Genomic DNA, 19,967 nt, shown 5'->3' on the forward strand with positions numbered 1-19,967 from the left:
AGTTTATGTTATGTGTGCATGTGAGCTGGTGCACGCGTGTGCATGTGGAGGATGGCCTTTGAAAATGGAGTTGTTCGTGACAGTGTGTGATCCCAAAGCCCCCCCCCGGGAAAGCAGACACAAATGGCCTCCTGTTACACTCCCCCCTCCCCACCCCCCAAGTTTGCTGCTGGCAAGAGCCAAGAGCCAGCACCCTGTCCTTGTTTGTGTGAAACCTGTCGGTTTAATTAATTAGGAGGCATATTTCAGCCGTGGAGAGCACACCGATCCGGCGGGCCCGGCTAGGAGGGCTGCACAATCTCACGGCACCGCCGGCCACCTCCAGCGGCCTCACGGCCTGGACAACGTGGACGAGGAGCACAGTGCCCCAGCCTTCTCTACCTCCCCCCGGGCTCAGTGTGATGCCTGGCACTCCTTCATGTTCGCCCCGGGTCCTTTCCATGCCCTGTTCTCTTGCTCGCAGGTGCATCGGCCCTGTAAGCGAGTCTCAGATTACACTCTGGGCGCCGGGACGACAGTGTCTCTGGTGACACCCCCCTCCCCCACATCTCCCCGGTTAAATGCCTGGGGGCTCGGTGTCGTGTCTCCGCCAGTTGCCCTCATTCACCTGCCCCCGCAAGAGAACTCTCAAGATTAAGTTGCCCGCTTTGTACATTTTACTCGATCCATCAATTATTCAGCCAGGCTGGTGAAAGTGAGCCACTTGGGTGAGAGGGGCCCCCTTTGGGATGGGGGGGTCAGGCAGGAGGCAAAGAGCCGCGTGCCAGTGATACAGAGGCCAGGTCTGCTCTCTCCTCTTCCCTCCTGCATTCACTTCATCTATTCATTCCGTTTTCCGTGACGCGGAGGATAGTGGACCCAAAAGAAGGCACCCGGGACCTTGCCTCAACAGAAACAGACTTGAGTTCTTGCCGAATTCAAGATCACCTTCCTCTCATAATTTTCAGACACACACAGAGCATGCTGGGGGGGGGGGCATTTAAACCAAGCAACCTGCCAAACACAACAATATAAAACAGCAATCGAGCAGTTTCCTACAAATCACATACGCTGCTAAGCGTACAGTGGCTGCTTTCTATGCTCCTCAAAGGACTTTTACATGAACAAGGTAAACCTAATCTTTAAAAACAGACACACAAAAAGTCACTCAACAAGATGCCCCATCTGCTCTAAGAGAAGTAATTTTCCCAGCTGCGTGGAACAGTGTGTCAGGCGGGAACAGCAGCTGTAAACAGGCCATAAAGTCCACTGCCGGCAAACTGCGCAGGGTGGCGGGAAGGGGGTCTGGTGCCACTCTGCAACGGGCTCCACCAACAGAACCCAGAGGCAGGGGCTGGAAAAATGGTCTGCACACCTCCCTTTGGGCAAGATTATAAAAATAATATACAGTGCCACCTGCTTCCGCAGCTCCAAGAGGCTGACTGAAGAAAACTGCAAATTTTACCCATTAATGCCATCGGGAGTTTTACCACCAGCAGCCCCCCCCACACACAGGGTAAGGCCAGGATATATGCAGTTACTGCCTCACACTGGCACTGCAGGGTGTCTGTAAACACCCAGTGAAAAAGTGTGTTTAAAATATACATCAATACACCGAGCAGCATGTCCCCAGGAAATCCACCGTATTTTCGTCTCAGAGCCTTCAAGATATTGGGCCGGGCATTTAGGAGGCCCCTCAATACCCCCCACCCCCAACTCAGTAAGTAAGTGGGGGGGGGGGGGGGGTTGGGGGCCATGTGAGCATGGGGCCAGTCAAAGTCCAATTGTTTTATTTTTCTTCTTTGCCATTGTTCTTCACCTCTAATCTATTTATCAGAGTCTTGTGCTCTTGGTCCTGCACGTAAGTTTACGGTGTGTGTATCCTGATGTGAGGGAGATCGGTGGGGGGGGGCTGACCCGGTGCCCGCTGGCACCCCCACAGGGTTGGGCAAACAGCGACCTGGCGCCAGCGGCGCCGGCATTCCGGCGCCACAGTACCAGCACGGAAAAGCTCATGGACCAGAACAGTGTGGGTCGGGCTCTCTGCGGCCGACGATGGCGGACGCATGAGTCAAACCGCCATGAGTCACCATGGCCGCCGATGGAAGACTCACAAGTCAGAGCAGCGCCGATCGACCTCGCTGCAGCCGATCCATCGATGTGAATAATTCCTGCAACCTCCATCAGTCCATCAGGAAGGGAGGGGCTGAGGGACCCATTCTGTTATGGGCCTCCAGAGGAACCGGCAAAATTTCTGTCGCTCGTGTGGACCGGTGTGACGGCGCGATTTCTGTGTACATCTCTGCATGAATATCCACGGTGCATGAGGGGAAAAAAAAGACTACCAGCAGGAGTGAAGGCGTATCCGCTAATGCTATTTGGGCATCTCTGTTGCAGGAAAATAAGGGCTTTTAGCTCTTACAGCCTCTCGGATTTCAAAATTCCAAGCTGACAGGGTCTTGCAAAAGTAGATATGTGCGCATTTCATTTGTGTAGGGGACTGGTCTTCTGCCAACCTCACTGCGTTTTATTTTACTTCCTTACACTGGAAATCTGCCCCTTCCAACCACGACCTAAGCGTTTAAATGGACAACCTTAAATATGTAAAATAATATGGATGGTGTTTGTATAAATTCACAATCTGGGTCTACTGCCTAATGCCAGATCCTCTTTATAAAATGCAGCCTTATTAAATTTGCATTTTCATCTGATGAACTTACTTAGCACCCATTTACACAGCAACTGGAAATAAATCCGAGAATCAATCTAATTCTCCGATTGATTACAACATATAGCTTCAACCACATCACTTTTACTACTGTTACAGTTAAAAACTACGGTGTCACTTCTTTGTTAACACTGTAATAGTATTTGTTTCCAATTACATTTGAAACATTAATAAGGTATTGAGTATACAGATACTGTCATGCACGTATATTAATATTAAAGCATTATTATTATCATTATTATTAATATTATTAATAATATCAATGCTAATAATAATAATTATTATTATTATAGACCGCGGAATTATTATTGTGATCAAGGCCGTTGTTACTGGTGTGCTTCCTTTACCACGCAGCCCTGTAACATGTTCAATCACCACACATTTGTATAGGTGACAAGGCGACATGGAATCACCACCGTACTCGTCGGCATATAGATTTCAATAAATTTAAATGGAAAAACAGTCCGACACTATGGGTAATATTTTCAGCAAAAGCAAAAACTATTTACGATATAAGCATGGAACGTAAAAAGATGAACAGCATTAAGTATCACTCAAAAAAAAAACTTACACATCAAAAATTCCACTCCACTAATTCACATTTTCGGTTAATTATAATACTTTGATCTGGGCGTTGATCTGACTTTAGACGTGCGTTATTGCAATGCACCCCTTCCTTGGCTATTGAAAAGCCTTTTTTTTGCATTTATTTTCTCTACTCGCTCACCTTGAGACACTTTGCGTTACAGGAAAAAAAATCCGACAGATCCTACCTGCCCCGATTCCCGGACCTCAGGCACTGCCTTCCAGTGATACGATGAGGCTCCAATCTTTCTTTTTATAGGGGGAAAATCCGTTACTTGTAGGGTTTAAACGAACTCCTCCTACACGACACCTCCAAGTGAGATTAAGGAAAATTGCCTTTATTTATTGCTAGCATTTGGTAAGTGGATTTTCTCGTCGATGTTTTTTCTTGTTGGGTAATGATCTTATAATCTGGTCCTATGTGTACTCCAGCACAGCAAAGCAAGAACGCATATTTATTGAAAATAATATTTAAAAGTTAACAAACAGTGGTTAAAAAAAGAAAATCCCAATAACAAAGCATTTCATCACAAATATCTCTGTTTCTCGTAATCTACCAAGGCATTATTTAAATGGATATTCTCTCTGGTCATTTCAAAGTAATTTCCACATAAATCCACTCTAAAGTGCAGGAAAGCATCCAAGTCGAAGCAGTAAGTCACAGTCTCAGGAAGTTTGCATCCAGCCCCATGCAGTGCTGCCTCGGCGTGCAAAAGGTTGATCTGGACCCACCCCCTGAAAGTGAGAGAGGAAAATCCTGTGCCGGAGCTCAGGATTGCGGCTTCAAGGTCCGCAGCCCTGCACCCTTTATAACGGAGTCCTCCGCAGACGCACGGCCATAGAAATTGTGTCTTTGCGCCATGGTGACGCTATCATTCCAACGTTCACCAGATTGTAGATCCAATCTTATCAGGGTGACCGATAAAGATTTGGGTTCCTTTAAAGCATATCATATTGCACCCCCCCCCCCCCCCATCCCAGACCAATCCAAGTCAATCACAAAATTTTAGGGCCCCTTTCACACAGAGGCCCTCGGAATCGTCCTAACCCCCTCCCGCTCGCCCCTAATCCCTATGTTCAATAAATTCCAGCTGGTCCTTATAGATGGGGTAGGCGAAGAGAAGCATTTATTACATAGGCCATTATATAGTAGGCTATACATTTACAATATTGTTGCATTATATATTACGTATTTGCACACATAAATAGGTTATTAAGTTCCTGGAAAGCAGATGAAGTTCCAAACGAACGGTGATACACTTCCAGAACCATCCAGAAGTCCGGTGACATTTTCGTGAACTGGTCGATGATGCTCCAAGCTTTTAGACTGGCGTAATTTCGCGCAGGTATTTAGAATAATATACATCAATAACGTCAGTATTCGGAAGAAGCCACTTAATAACATTTTTTGTTTCTTTTCCCCGTTTAGGATACCTGTTATTGAAACGGCTGTCTACCTGCGGCTTCCGCCGGCTGCCAAAAACGTACCCACGATGCATAAAGCTTTACGCGTTTATTAAACTGAAAATGCGAAATAATTTCTTTTCGATTTTAACACCAATCGACGATTAGGAAAAAAACATAGATATTTATGTATGTGAATGCAAAGTATTGAATTTTAAAATAGGCTGTGTTATAAATCGTATATACATACACATTTATCTTGCTGTAGTATTATAAGAATTGAGATGTTGTTCGTATTGTTCTTTACAATTATAAAAAAGACCCAAATTGCCAAAGGGCTTCTTCTGTTCAAATATTAATTAAAGAGGGCACGGTTGGGATTCCTTTAAGCAAGAATTTAATGAGTTTCTTCATTGGACTGCGAGAAAGTGCATTTGTTTTCCTAAAGGATAGTGGGAGAGGGAGAGGGGAACCCAACACCAGAACAGCCTCGGGGGTCCTGTTGTCATTTCAGGCGGCCGATTATATGACCTTGACCAGGACAGGTCGAATGAGGTCGGGTGGCTGTGTTTTAGTGCCTCTCACTGTGTTTGTCTTCTATTACGATTAAAACGGCGGGGGTGGGGGGTCCCTATCCTACAGCCCAAAAAAACAAAGTCATAAAGCATCATCTCCCCACCTTACAAATACTTTGATACATATACTCTGATAAAACGCTGTTTCTGATACGGCACAGACCACTGGCCTTTTTAGTGCCCCTTTGCTTGGGGATACTGTGCCTGGTGGCGTGCGGTCTGGTAATAAAGACCAGGAAAGTTTATAATGAGTTTTGGCCCGCCAATCAGACTAAAAAAGATTCAGCATTGTTTACACCGGAGCTGGCCTCATATAAACCAATCTTGCATGACATGGAATCATGCTAAACGTGTTTCTTAGAGGCACAAAACCAAAAGAGACTCTTCTTATAAACCGCTGTTTACTAGCGGGCGATAGTTACGGCTCTCCGTTAATATCCGTTCCGGCTAATCCGGGGTGTTTTTGTTTAGTGCGAAGTTTCTGGCCGACGGCGGCGGGTTACCGGTTTTCCCAGCCAAACGAGGCGAAAGCTCTACGCAGAAACAATAAGCAAACAAATTATCAATGAACGAAAACTCCAGAATAAAAAGAAGAAAAAATAACTATGGACGTGCCAAAATTTGCCGGTTGTAATTTCGCGAAATTCCTTGGGACGGTGGTTCACCGGTGCCTACAAGTGCAACGCTTTTAAAAATGAGTTTAAAATGCATGGTTCCAATTACGAGCGCATGCTGTAAATGCAGAGCCTTTACGGGGTCGTTTCAGTTTGTGGGATGTAAGTGTGGATAGTAGGTGTCTGTGTAGCAATTGGTGTGTAATTCTTGTAAGGCGAAATACTTCGATTTTGGTCGTTTTATGGGGAGTTTGTTTAAAAATGCAATACATACAAAGGGAGGGAGATTTCACACAGACTTTCGTCAAACCCAGGAGTGCTCGGGGAAAAAAGTGAAGAACTCAGAATTTTTGTATGGAAAATGTTAGGAAAAGGGAACACCTTTCGTCTTGGGTGTGAAATAACATATTTGCGGGGGGGGGGGGGGGGGGGGCATTGATTGTAAGGTCCCCCCCTCCCAAGGCTCTGATGCTAAACAATTGGAGTGGATAGATGAGTTTAACACGAATTTAAAGGTTTCGATTTCCTCCAAGTCCAACAGGGGGCCATAAACAGCAGTTGTTCTGCATTTTTCCGACCTGCGGTCCTATCAAGTCATGCACGGCTATCGGCCGGGGATCCCCATCCTCGTACCGGCTTTTCAGCAGGGACTCCCCTCCGGTTTAAACCGCATCATGCGAGGTGTATCTGGGTTACTGACTTTCATTATTCCTTTTGGCTCGTCCTACTTAACGCACATAAGATTTCCGATAATGAGAAAGTGGTGCAGATTATTGCCCCAGTCCGATAAAGCAGGAAGGCAGGAAATAAGTTCTGTGTATTGATTACCACCTGGTGACCTGAAATAGTTTATAGGCATTTAAATTGATAATTTACTAAAAAGTAGGGTTGTTTTTCGGGCCAAAGCATTGTTTTACTTTCCATTAGCAGAATATAAAACAGTCATTTTTTTGTTTTGTTTGCCATTCATTTATCATTTTTGTAATAAGGAATTTTATGCTTTGGTTAGGGACGTCTAACCCTGCTTATGTCGACTCTAAAGATCTCCGTGTAGCCTGCAAGCCGGTTTTCTCAGAAACAGTCCATCTTCTCTTCCGCCATAGGAATGCGGGGGTGCCTATCCAAAATATACCCCTGTCGCGCTTCAGTAACGATGCTGTGCAATCGGGGCTTGTCCCACCGGAGGCGCAGCCAAGAGACACAGAATCCGACCCGCGATTACACGGGCCGAGCCACACACGGTTCCAGCGGAGCCCCACATGCTGCACCACTGAGCTTTCCACCTAAGACGAGGGAGCCTTAGTCTTCACGATACATTTATTGCGCAACTAGGGGCTAAACTTTTCTGTTTCGTAGCTTCTGAGGTCCGCATTAATACCGCAAATACATATTAATGATCACACTAATGACTACAACACTTCAGCTTTTAGGTGTTTGCAGTCAGGGCCGCAGACAGTTGTCAGTTGTCCTGGCGTGGGTCGAAGGAGGGGGGGGGGGGAGAACATGAACTGCTGGAAAAATTCGTCAAAAATACATATTTGTGGAAGCTTTATATAGTATTTGTGAATTACATAAAACTTGTTTATATTATATATTCTTTATCTTACTAAAATTACCTTGACATAGTGGTCGAAAACCATTTTACTCCCTCTAAAACGCAAAAATGGTTTGGTCCGCTCTTTCCTGAAGTAGCGCCGTACGACGTAGGAAAGGCGCTTGTGCTGTATTTAGTTTTCTTGTAGATAATTTTTTTGTAAATGTGCCTGAGACGTTTGAGGTGATAAACCTGGTTTCCAGGAGACCCAGAATGATGCAGTAAGTTGATTGCAGCGGTCAGACGGGAAAATCGGTAGCCCGTTGATGCGTTAGTGTATTATTCATATGTATAATTTAATGATGGTTATTGGTATGATTTGTTAAAATTAGGTTTTAGTTTGGAGTCAGTTCAGTTTGTAATTTTTTCATGTTCTGGTCCCGTTTAAGGACATTTCTAAAGGAATTTCAAGTAAAAAAAATGGATTATTGAAGTAAAGAAATAATGACTTGAATTATATCGTGATAATTATCGTTCATTTGACATGGAAAAACCATACCATATCGCCCAGTTTAAGGCTGATATCAAAACTGATTTACACGCAGTTGTTTCCCGTAGCCTGCTGTGTATCTATCATTAGACATTGCACCATTAAATAGATAAATTAAATTACAATTCGATTCAATTCAGTTCGAATAACTTTATTTGTCCCCGAGGGGCAATTAAAGGCACACAGGGCAGTTGAACTTGGACAGGACACAATGACATAAAGATGCAACATTATTTTATATGATGCTGTGCAAGATTGCAGACAATCAGGTAGATAACTGATAAATATGTAAAGGGATGGATTGTTAGTGGGCATGGGGGGGCTCAATTGAAGAATGACTGACGGGTCCCAGTGCAGGGAGGCGGGGGGGAAGAGAAGTCTATGAATTGAGGAGTTGAACGGCCCTGGGAACAAAGGTTGTGTCCTGCAGCCGGGACAGTGGAGACGTCGTCCTGAAGGGAGCCACTCAAACTCCGGAAACAGAGCATGGGAGGGGATGCAGAATCCTGCACGCTGCTCTCAGAGTTTGCTGCTCACTCAGGGATGAAAGTGCTCTGACCGGGAGTCCGATGATCTCAGAGCAGACTTTCACTGCGTTGTGCAGTCGGGTCCTGTGCTGCGTGTTGGTGGAATGATACCAGCAGGCGATGGAGAAATAGAGGAAACTCTCAAAGAAGGACAAGTAGAAGGTTCTGAGTTTGACCTTGTTCAACATAAAATTCTGGTCCATCTATCAGGAAGCGATCTTTTCCGGAAATTTTCCGAATACCACTCCCGTGTACATGTCCAGCCAGAAAAACTTGTATGCATCTAAACTTTTATAAGCTTTAAAATGCTTGTTCTTTCACACATCCGTATTTAACTTTAGCCCTTTTATCGCATTTAAAACATATCACCCGCCTAATTCTATTTGGCCAATCAGGGGTGTTAGCAGTTAAATATAAGACCATGCTTAGTTGATTAATTGATAACCTTCCTTTTAGTTTTTGTAGAAATTCAGTGGTAATTATTATTTTCTTCTTCAAAGGGCTAAATCTTTGCTGAACAGTTCCATCGAACCAAAATCTGAAAGACTGAAATTAAAGTCTTTTAATCAAAAGCGAGTTTGCAAACAGTAGCATAGAATTACTACACGCAACTGTTACATTTCTTACTAATGTGCAATGAAAAAGTAAAACCGTTTATGCTTAATAATTATGTTTTTCTTCAGTCATTTAATTTGCTAAAAAAATGGCCTGAAACAAACTAGTTTGAAAGAAGAATTTTCAGAGATAGGAAATATTTGGAAATTTAAGCACCCCCCAGCATGATAACCCCCCCAAAAAGGCAATTCTCCGGCATAATTTAGCCAGTCCTCAAACAAACTAGCACAACCCCTTGGCACTGCTGGGTGTGTCGCTAATCCAATTTTTAATTTTTTTTAAAATTAAGAGAGGGGGGGGAGGGGTTGGAGATCATCTCATCCCCTGGCATGAGTGAAACACATAGCGGGTGTTACTTTTTAAGATACTGGATGTTGAGCCCTGTGTCATATCCCTGTCTCTCATTTAACGATGTTTGTCCCCATAAAAAAGTAAAAATGTTATTTAAAATGATATTAAACAGATCTTATTCCTTTTATCCATCCATCCATTTTCCAAACCGCTTATCGTACTGGGTCGCGGGGGGTCCGCAGCCTATCCTGGAAGCAATGGGCACGAGGCAGGGAACAACCAAGGATGGGGGGCCAGCCCATCGCGGGGCACACTCACACACCATTCTATTACTTGTATTTCAGTTAAAATTAGTACATATGCACATTATAAGGTTTAGCCATAAAAAATCATCCATAAAGTATAAAGTGGTCTCAGGACAAATGAGGTGTCCAGGACATAAGGTGTTAGGCTTTGGCTCTTCCTCTCATAAGGCAGTACCTGCCAGCCCCCAGCCTTTTGATGAAGGATTAATCTTCTTTTAATGCAGTTTTGTATAAGAACAGCAAGGCTGATTTCCTGCCTCTGGTAGACTATTAACCAACGATAATGATTCTTTTAGAAGCCATGTGAGGTGACATAAATCTGTCCTTTGCTGGTTTTCTTAAAGGATCTCACTGTTCCTTTGAGTTTTTTTTTTTTTTTTTTTGGGGAGGGGGATAATAACCCATTATATCCATAATCCACCCCCTAGGTTTTTAATTTGCTGCCTCCCCAAGAAAGGGCTTGCCATCATACCACACACACAGAGACACACGCACACACAAACATATGGGCCACCTTTAAAAAATGTGTATGTAGGAAGGACAGTTGTGGTTTTCTGTGCCTATTGAGTTTTCTTGTCGATGGAATTCCCGAAATGCTCGTGTACAGCGACTTGAGATTATTGCAGAAGCGATGCTGCTGGTTTTCTCTACATCCCTAAAGAGGAACATTGCAATGGACCTGCACGCTACAGTAGCCTGATAAACAGACCTGCAAACTGTAAGCTTTACAGCCAACCAGCTTGTCACCACCGTGTGAGCCTGTGTGGGGTGTCACGGTGACAGGGGGCTCCACCGCAGAGCCAGCGAGTGAAAAATGGAAGTTGTCACCACATAGTGTCCCAAATACTTCACCGAAACTTGGAAGTGGCTTTTTCCTCATCTGCTAGCAGCGAAAGGCTTGTGGGTGTCAGCAGTCAGTTGCATATGGTCCTAATCTATGAGGAAACACCTACATTTATAGCCAGGCAGCTCAGCATTACATGACGCTCAGCTCTTTTTGTAAATACGGGGAAAAGCCTCAGTTAGCGAAATGATTATCATGTGGTTTGTGCAATTTATTACATCCAGGGAGTCCCAGAACCATCCAGCGCCACCGCATTTTGCATCGATCCCCGATGTTGTAAGTTTATGTCTGTCTAGATTGGGGACTGTTTGGCAGTGGGGTCATTTGAGGTCACTCAGACTTGACCGGATTCCGATCTTACAGTATGACATAAGATGTGCGTGGTTCTTTATGTCCGGGAAATTAGCGGAACGAATGACATTTAGCACATTTTAGGTCCTGGAACAATGTGTCTTCACAATATTTCTGAAACCTAGCATAAGATGAGAGCTGCTAGGGGAATTACAGGAGAATTAAAGAGTAATTTATCAAGCGTAGAACGAACTAGACCTGCCTTTGTAATTGTGCTAATTGTCTGATGTTTGATGTATTTAAAACCAATAAAAAATAACTTATTTCCTCTTTTTCCAAAGGGAAACACATGTAAGTCTTTGCTCCTTTTGTTTTCTCAATTGCTTGCCAGTTTTTTCAATCATTTTTTTGTATTTTTTCTCCCTAATGATATCATGCATCGGAACAATTGGCTGTTCCCTCCCTGTTCTCCGGAAATGTACTTATTTTCCCTGCAGTGTGTTTTCAGAACTTGGAACACTCGGGAAATGCAGCGGTAATTAAGACCTAATAATCCTTGCAGTGGGGGGCAGGATTGTGACCCAAAGAGATGCATGTTAGAAACGCCCTGCGGACGTGAAGGGCCACACCTGGCTGGATGGATGTGTGGCTTCATGTCTTCCAGTTCTGCGCTTGCTCTGTCCGCGGGGCAAAGCAGAAGGTGTCCAGATTCTGCTGGACGTGGACGGTGCTGCACAAGTGACAGTTATGGAAGCCAGATCCATTACCAAGTGAAAGAAACAGCGGCCATCTTTAATGCATAATTACCTGTTTATTTGCATTCCGTTCCCCATCCAATACCGGCCCTTTTGATGCCGGGAAGAGAAATGGCTTTGACACCATGCGTAACGTACAGGCGTCCGGGTTCCATTCAGAGAGTCCAAATGGACCTCAAGAGTGGAGAATGTCTCCTCTGTGACAGCGTTATTATTTCTGCATTAGCGGGGAGCGTGATGGTCTACGGTAGGCTCACTGTCCCAGGATGACTTGTACCGGCCCGGCAGGCCAGTTGGGACATCGCGCTGGAGCCGCCAGCCGGCTTGCTGTCGTCGCTAATGGCTAATTTAGCCACGGGGACACGTAGCTTGGGCCGCCGCCAGGCGTGGGGCTGCCAGAAACGCCTCCCGTGAGTCTCCTAAACGTCGGCCAGACGGCCTTCTCGCTGTCCCATATAAGACGCTTATGCATGCAAATGTTAGAAAATAGACTTTATTAAGGTCATAATTTCTGTCAGAGTCCATTGGCCAGCGGTAGTTCGGGTCCCCGCGAGAGGCTGTGGCAGGCTCGCTCTTTACGAGATTTGCAGCCTCTGTGAGTGCAGCCTGGGGATTAATGACGTTTAATGATAGGTTTATGACTCCAAAAGCAAGCCCTTCAGAGCAGCGGGACGCGCACGTCAGTATAAAATATAAGCACCTCCTTCAAATCCATCACGGGGAGGAAAACATAATATTAAGCAAGCAGCCAAAAGAAGACGGGGAGAGAAATGGCAGACATGCGTCAAAATAAAGCGTATTCCCCCTCCTGTACGAGTTAATGGCTAAACCATTTTATTTCTTAAAAAAGCAAATAAAAGGATGTGAAAGCAGTTGCTGTTGAAGGATCTGCTGAAGTTTTCTCTTTTTTCTCCTCGGGGTTCTGGTAGCGGTGCTGATGAGGGCTCCATCCAGGCCGGGCTCATGCTAGATAAGGGCACGGTCATCTCACTGACACCTGAGCGATCATCTTGGACGATGATTTAAAACAAAAAAACTGTGATGTCACACGTCATGCCAGGCCAGAGGTGGCAGGGGGTGGGAGGGGCCCTAGCCCACCTGACCCACGAGCACCGATTGTGATGAGCGCTGTTTCTGTGGGGCGTTCGGTCACCGTGGCAACGCGCTTCCTTTTTTGGAGACAGACCCCAGTCAAGTTTTTTTTTATATATATATATATATATATATATATATATATATATTGAAAATAATTTTATAGCTGAAACTCCACAGGTTCTTCTTAGTTTCGTTTTGAACTCGGAGAGGCTTAAAGAAACAGCGATGGAGAAGGTGGTTTTAAACCCTAAAAACATCATTGATCTTTCTCATTGGGCAGCCAGTCCCCACAAGCAGTTGTGTGTTTGCTCCCTTTCTGAATGCCAAGGTTCTGCGTTCTCCTTTTCTACCGACACGTGGCTTCCTTGCCCTGATCACACCTGTGGTTCCTTCGGAGCGGCTACGGAACTTTAACCATTTCTGACAGAAAACACTGCATTGCTCTGGACAAAATCATCGCAACCCCCCCCCCCCCCCAGGCCCCCGGTGAGAAAGAAAATGGACACTTATCGTACTTTCCACTTTTAATATGTACCCTGATAAATATGTAACCCAGTGCAGGAGTCCAAAACAAAACTCCTGGCTTTTACAATGTTCATTTTTTAATCATGCAGAAATGTCTGGTTCCCTGTTTCCCCATACACACACACACACAAACACACACACACACACCACACAACTTGGCCATGCTGCCTTTTTCGTGGTTTGCTAACTTGCATAAATAGATTCAATTGATATGTACATTGCTTTATGGATTTAGCATGCCATATTGTTCCAATAACCACGATCAAATAATCTCTGGTTTATTTTGGTTGCAATCACACACAACACAATGCTACACAGCCCAGATGTGAGAGCAGATATTCGAAATTAAGAGTTGGGGTTTTGGATTACAGAGGGATTCTTTCTTAACTCGTCTAAACAAATACCTTGTGGCTGGAGTCTCTGCCAAGAGGAGAAGATAATCTAGCGCAAGAATGTCTGTCATGGCCTCCTGTCCCCCTCCTAATTGATCGATATGTCTCCTCCTTGCCATGCTGTGCAGAAGAGCTACCCTGTGACTTTTAACGTGAGTCTTTAGGCAGGCCACAAATCAGGCTCTTCAGCTAGCCACACAGAAATAACCAAGTTAGCTTTAAAGAAAGGCACTATTCGCAATGTGTCTTCAGAGAAAGTGGAGTCATTTGAGCCCCAGTCGAAAATAAACGCCGTGCTCCCACAATGGAGACCCATGCCTTGGAAATCTCGGGCAGTTTTCCCTGACTGAGGGAGACGGACTCCATTCGGGAGTCGAAAAACGGCTGTTTTCTTGCTGGGGCGAAGAAAAAAAAAGGATGGAGGAACCGGCCTGGCTTTGTTTGAAAAGGACGCGAGATTTATAATAGCAGAAGGGTTCCACATTAGCAGGAGCAACTGATCTGTCATAAACAGTTCGCCACTAGACAAACAACAGAGGGCTTCGCCGATTGGCCAGCTCGGACGGATGGACGCATATCTCCAGGCAATCAAAACACTGCAAAACAAAAAATCTGGCATGGGATGGCGTGATACAGAACATAAACTTCGGTCGGTGCCCGAGACGTATCGCAGAGGTCCACCTACCGAATATTTATCGACGGAGCCCAGGTTAAGCGTGAACAGACCTTTAGAGCAGTTAAGCAAAAACTCCTCTTTCTGAGTTCTAAACCAGTGACCTGCTGGGTATGAGGTCGGTTTAAGGCTTGACGGCAACAATCAAGTTCCTAACACTTGGTCTTGTTTTTGTCCTTCGGTATCAGGTTCGACAGCTGTCTTCGAAATATGAAAGGGCATACGGTGGAAAAGTGGGAAAGGTCACCGCTCTGACATTTACGAGGTAAGTTGCAGAGAGCTGAAATGCTCGACTTGAAGGGACAGATTTTGGGTTTGAGCTTTGGTGAAGCCCCTGCTGACAGGGACCGGTAGGCTGGGACATGGCCTCATGAGTGGGTCACGCTCCGTACAAAGGCTGCAGCATCCGGCGTATTACCCTACCACAACTTTGTTGTACCAGGCTGAGCCAAGTCTTACAAAACCCTTTGATATGACTTGAAATGAGAAAAACAGGAAGGAACAGGAGTTCTAGCTCGGAAAGGCAACTCAATGCATTTTCAAATCAGGCCCATGATTGATGAGAAAGGAAATTATTTACAGAATCTGTATGCATAAACAGGGATCAGGCCAGGGGCCCGTCTGCTTTCCTTCGCTGCATGACAACAGAGCAAGAAAAAATAATTAAGAAATAATTAAGAAAAGACTGATATTCACAGCGACAGTGAGATGACAGCTGAAAGTCAGTCAAAAGTGTTTTGTGAGCAGTGGAAATTTTTTGAAAATTATTGACAGAAAAAATAAATGATTGGCAGTCGATTTAAAGTGGGCTTTGGATAATTAAACTGGAGAGGTCTGACGTCACAGTAGTGGTGATACCACTGGGAAACGTTGCTGGGAACACAAAAAGGGGGGCAGGTAGGTCTGTTTCTTAAAAGCGAGGTAACAAGATAGCAATGATATGATAATACATGCTGAATATCATGCAGCTTTCAAGCACCACAGCAAAGAAGAAAACAAGCAGCCTTGTTTGTCTGCAGGAAACAGCCAGCAGGCGTCATAAGCCCTTTGGTTCCTGGAACGAGCAAACGCAAACAAACACGCAAACAAACACGCAAACAAACAAGCAAAGCAACACGTGGAAACAGCATGATGTCAGTCCTTCAAACTGCACCCAAGGCTTGCCCAACAATATACAGTCACGTTTTTGTTTTGGCATGATTGGATGACGTCCCACAGGATGACCCCCTCCCCCCCACTCCATCCACCCCCCTCCCTGCAAGGCACATCGCCGGAAAAAGAATAATGGAACAAACAGGGGGTGATGCAGACGCTGTAATCCCCGATAGCGCAGACATTGTCTGGGTGGGGGTCAGCTGATCAGTGGTGCTCTGCAGCATTTGCAGAAACGTTAATCTTTTTTTTTTTTCCAACTACCCCTTCCCCCCACCCCCTACCCTCAGCAGGAAAAGTGTAAGCATTACCTAATGTGGAGTTGGCCTGGGGGAGACTCTGTGTGTCTGTGTGTGTGTGTGTGTTTGAAATTGGGAATAGGGGTGTTTGGATCCACTCCATCTCAGATATTAACAGGGTGGGGGTACGTGGGGGGCAGGATTGCTGAGCGCAGTTCGCATGATCTAGCGCAAAATAATGACAGAAGTATTCCTGCACCACATGAGGAATAAGAAAACAGTTCAAAATGCCCCAAAGAGCATCACAAAAATGTGGGCAGCCATTATTATTACAGAAATTACTTTTACAGCTACATTGCATGTTTTTCTTCCTCTTGTTAATATCAGATTATATTCCATTTACACGCTCAGCAGACATGTCTGTCCAAGGCAATGCACATCTAAGCAGGGACACAGCGCCTGGAGCAATTAGAGAACGAGAGCCTTGCCTAGGAGACTAGTTGTGACATCTCCCTTCAGCCATGGGATTTGAACCTCTTCACCACAGACACACTGGCCCGAGCCACACAGTGCCCCCCCCCATGCTGTTATTTTTTTTAAGTGATGCACTAGAGGCAAATAACACATTACAAATATACATGCTTTCAAGGGCTCCACTAGGCCTATAGCTTATGGAATATATTTATAGCACATTTCATAGAAAGAATAAAAATGACGAATTCATCGTTCGCTGCACAGAGCGGAAATTCTACAGGCTCTGACTGCCTCTGGTGACTTGTGATTGGTGTGTCAGGACCTCCGCATTGTTCCTGTCGCAAAATGTTGTATTCAATCAAGGTGGACCTCTCTTTTTAATCTTTATGTGGCCTTTCAGCGGGGCAGATCAGGGAGGACTGGTCAGATCAGGAAGGATTAGCTTCAGATATAGAATCAGCACTGTAAAACGTGATGTCGCACCTGAGTAGCACTGCTGAGGGGCCCTGCGCCTCGACCTCGACCTCGGGCCCGCGGCGGCGCCGATCCCGGATCAACCTGGAATCAATGGCCATTTGGTTCTCGTTAGCCTTGTATTTGCCGGCGACTGCGAGGGATTGCGTAATCATAATTGTTTTGCTTCAACCTTTGAACATGTGTTCGATACACATGCTTTGGATATCTCCTAGGCTGTTTAAGCTGGTCTACAGCCGTTACCATGCATGCCTAGTCAGATGATATTATCATGTGGTTTTCTAACGCTATGGCTAATCTGCCAATTCACAGCCAAACGGGAAACAACATTAATCATTTTATGACTGGTGTAATTTGCAATCTTTGGTAACTGGTAGACCTTTTAATGAGCCAAAAGCAATCAAAACAAGACATATTACTTCTATTGAGTGGTCGAGTCTGTATTTTTCTTCTTTCATATGGCCAGTACGGTTATTTTTAATGCACGGTCGCTATGATTTTGTGCACATTTTGCGGCCTGCAGTTCTTCAGCTAGCCATATAGAAATAATCCTATTAGCTTAAAAGCAAAACGCTGTTTGGAATCTGCACAAAAATTTCAGCAGAGCCAAGTCAAAAATAAATGCTATCCATCTGTGTACTGCTTGTAACAATGCTGGGCTGTGCTCTACCGTGCTGTGCTAGGCCTGAATCTCATAGAATGAATGCGGTTATGCTTTCTTGAAAAAGGTGTGTAAAAACGTCGGTGTAGCTTGATGAGGATTTTTAAACGAAATCTTACCATGCGTCGCAATGGTACATTACCGATATAGAAAAGTTTTACTTGACAGGAGAGGTTCTGAGCATTGCTGTCTCTTAACTGTCTCTTAGCTTGAAGTCATGATGCCTGTCACCAATTTCAATGGCCTGTCTCAAGGGTCAGCTGGTGGTTCCCTTTCTGGGTTAACAAAAGGCCCTCTTTATGGACCACCTTGTGGTCCTCCCTGCGAGGTACACTTTCCTCTACCTGCAGACCAACCTTTAGTAGAGCGCAGAAACTCCACTGATTTATGAGAAGAAAAGCTCCTATTTTGACAGGAATTAAAGCAAAAAAAAAACCTGCTTGATTGTTTTCTGGCTGAAGTTCTCTGCCATGTGCATTAGTATGACTGCACCGTATTTCACCAGAGGCAATATCAATCCCCTAAACCCCCAGGACTGTAAGAAGCAAGAAATGATGAGCAAAATGCCTAACATGAGCCAACAAAATAGATTTGTGTCAGAATGTGGTCTGATTATGGATAAATTACTACCATTTCAAATAATATGCCACGGGTTTTTCAAACGAAACCTGCCTCGTTCATTTTTTGTAAGCTCACGGCTTGCTAAAATTCAGCAATGGATTTAATTAATCATTCCATCCATCCATTTTCCAGAACCGATTATCCTATTCAGAGTCACGGGGGGGTCCAGAGCCTATTCAGAAGGCTAGGGGCACAAGGCAGGGAACAACCCAGGATGTGGTGCCAACCCTTCACAGGGTTTAACTAATCATTCAAGTGAAGCAAATAAACGCTATATAAATAATCAGCGTTAGCCAGATAATACACTATAAAAGGGAAGCACTTTTTTTTGACGTGTTGCTGTAGCTCAACAAATGAAGCATTAACCCAGAAATACAAAGGTTGTGGGTTTGAATCCCAGGGAGTACAAGTAGGCTGTTTTGTTTAAGAGGTATAAATATTGGTGTTGCCATTGGATATGCAGATGGATGGAATCAGAGGCATCACTTAGCTTTTTCCCAGCATGTAATAACACAGTCACACCTCTGCACACCAACCTGTCCATCCGGTTGACGTGGCCTTTAAAAGCATTGATTTACGTGGAGAACTTACAGCTCTGCTTTAGCTCCGGTGTGCGGGATGAGCCTGGGACAGACGAAACATGCATGCTTTGGGTCAGAACCCAGCTGGTGTCAATGTGGAGCAGCATCCGCGGCGAATTCCAGATCGAGCGTTGGCCCGTGAAATATTGCCGTCTCCGGTGAAGACAATGGCATTTGCAGACATCCGTGGGGACGGAGGTGGAGGCCTGATATATGCACCAGAATTCACCAGCAAGCCAGCTGGATTTATTTACACAGTCCAGGCTAATTATACTCTGGTGTTTCAAGCCTTAAAGGTATTTTCACCTGCATTCTACATCATAATTGCGCATCCCTGCTTATCTCTATTCTGTGATGGGTTAAGACAGTGTTTCTCAACCCAGTCCTCAGAGCCCCTCAGACAGTCCACAGTTTTGCTCCCGTCAAAAACGCGCACTGTCCGGGGTCCCCGAGGGCCGAGTTGGGAAACACTGGGTTAAGAAACAGCGTTATGGGTCATTTTCCAAATTAATAGTCTTCTGTAGTATCTGATTCTGTTTCATTAGTCTGCTATGTCGGGCATATTTTGCAGCTTACATTTTGGGTTCTCTTCCAGATGACAAAAATAAAAATTATTTAATAATCCTCTGTGAAATGTTCCTTGTTTTGATTTTCCAGAGCAGGTCAATCGAGGTTGTCCAGCGACACCCTTAATAGCTCAGCGAAACCCAAATGCACATCTGAGAACCATCACCTGCCTTTGGATGATGTGGCGGGGGCTCTGACAATAACCAGAGGCCTGGAGCACCTGACAACAAACCACCCCCCCCCCCCCCCCCGCACTGCACCCCCCACCCCTCCCTAACTTTCGAGGACTTATTTTGAGGTTTTACAGTGAGCCAAGAAAACAAATGAAGTGAATAACTGAATAACAAAAAAATATGGGGATCTGAAACAGAGTAATGTGTTATTGTTTTATTATTAATAAGGACGTATCTTTATTTGAATATCCCTACAGACAGGGAGTGGGCACCTTTACTGGAAATCACATAACATGTCATGTGGCGGGGGGGGGGGGGGGGGATTACGCATCTGGTAGTATGACAATGCTACTACCAAAGCATGAACTTCCTTGACAAGCATAGTCGACCCGAAAAGCTGGCAGACGCATTATCGCCCTAAAATGTCTCCAATGTCCCGTGTGCTTTATTTCCAATTTGGCATAAATATTAATTCCTGGGAAAGTAATGGGTTTACGGTACCAACGGTGGTGGGTAAACTGCGAGAGGAGCTGGACCCCTGCTCGTCCTGTTCAGTTAAGCGTGTTCCTGGGTTCTTATGAGGAGCTGACTTGTCATCTAATTATCTAGTTTCACATTAACATTTCAATTACTCGGCCAGATCATAAAAACAGATTTCATAATAGATGTGCTGCTAGTGATTTTAAACAGCCTTTAATTTACTAGTGTGCCTCACTAAACATGACCTTCCACTTCCCCTCCTG

The sequence above is a fragment of the Brienomyrus brachyistius genome, chromosome 9 (genome assembly GCF_023856365.1).
Source record: "Brienomyrus brachyistius isolate T26 chromosome 9, BBRACH_0.4, whole genome shotgun sequence".
NCBI classification, from domain to species: Eukaryota; Metazoa; Chordata; class Actinopteri; order Osteoglossiformes; family Mormyridae; genus Brienomyrus; species Brienomyrus brachyistius.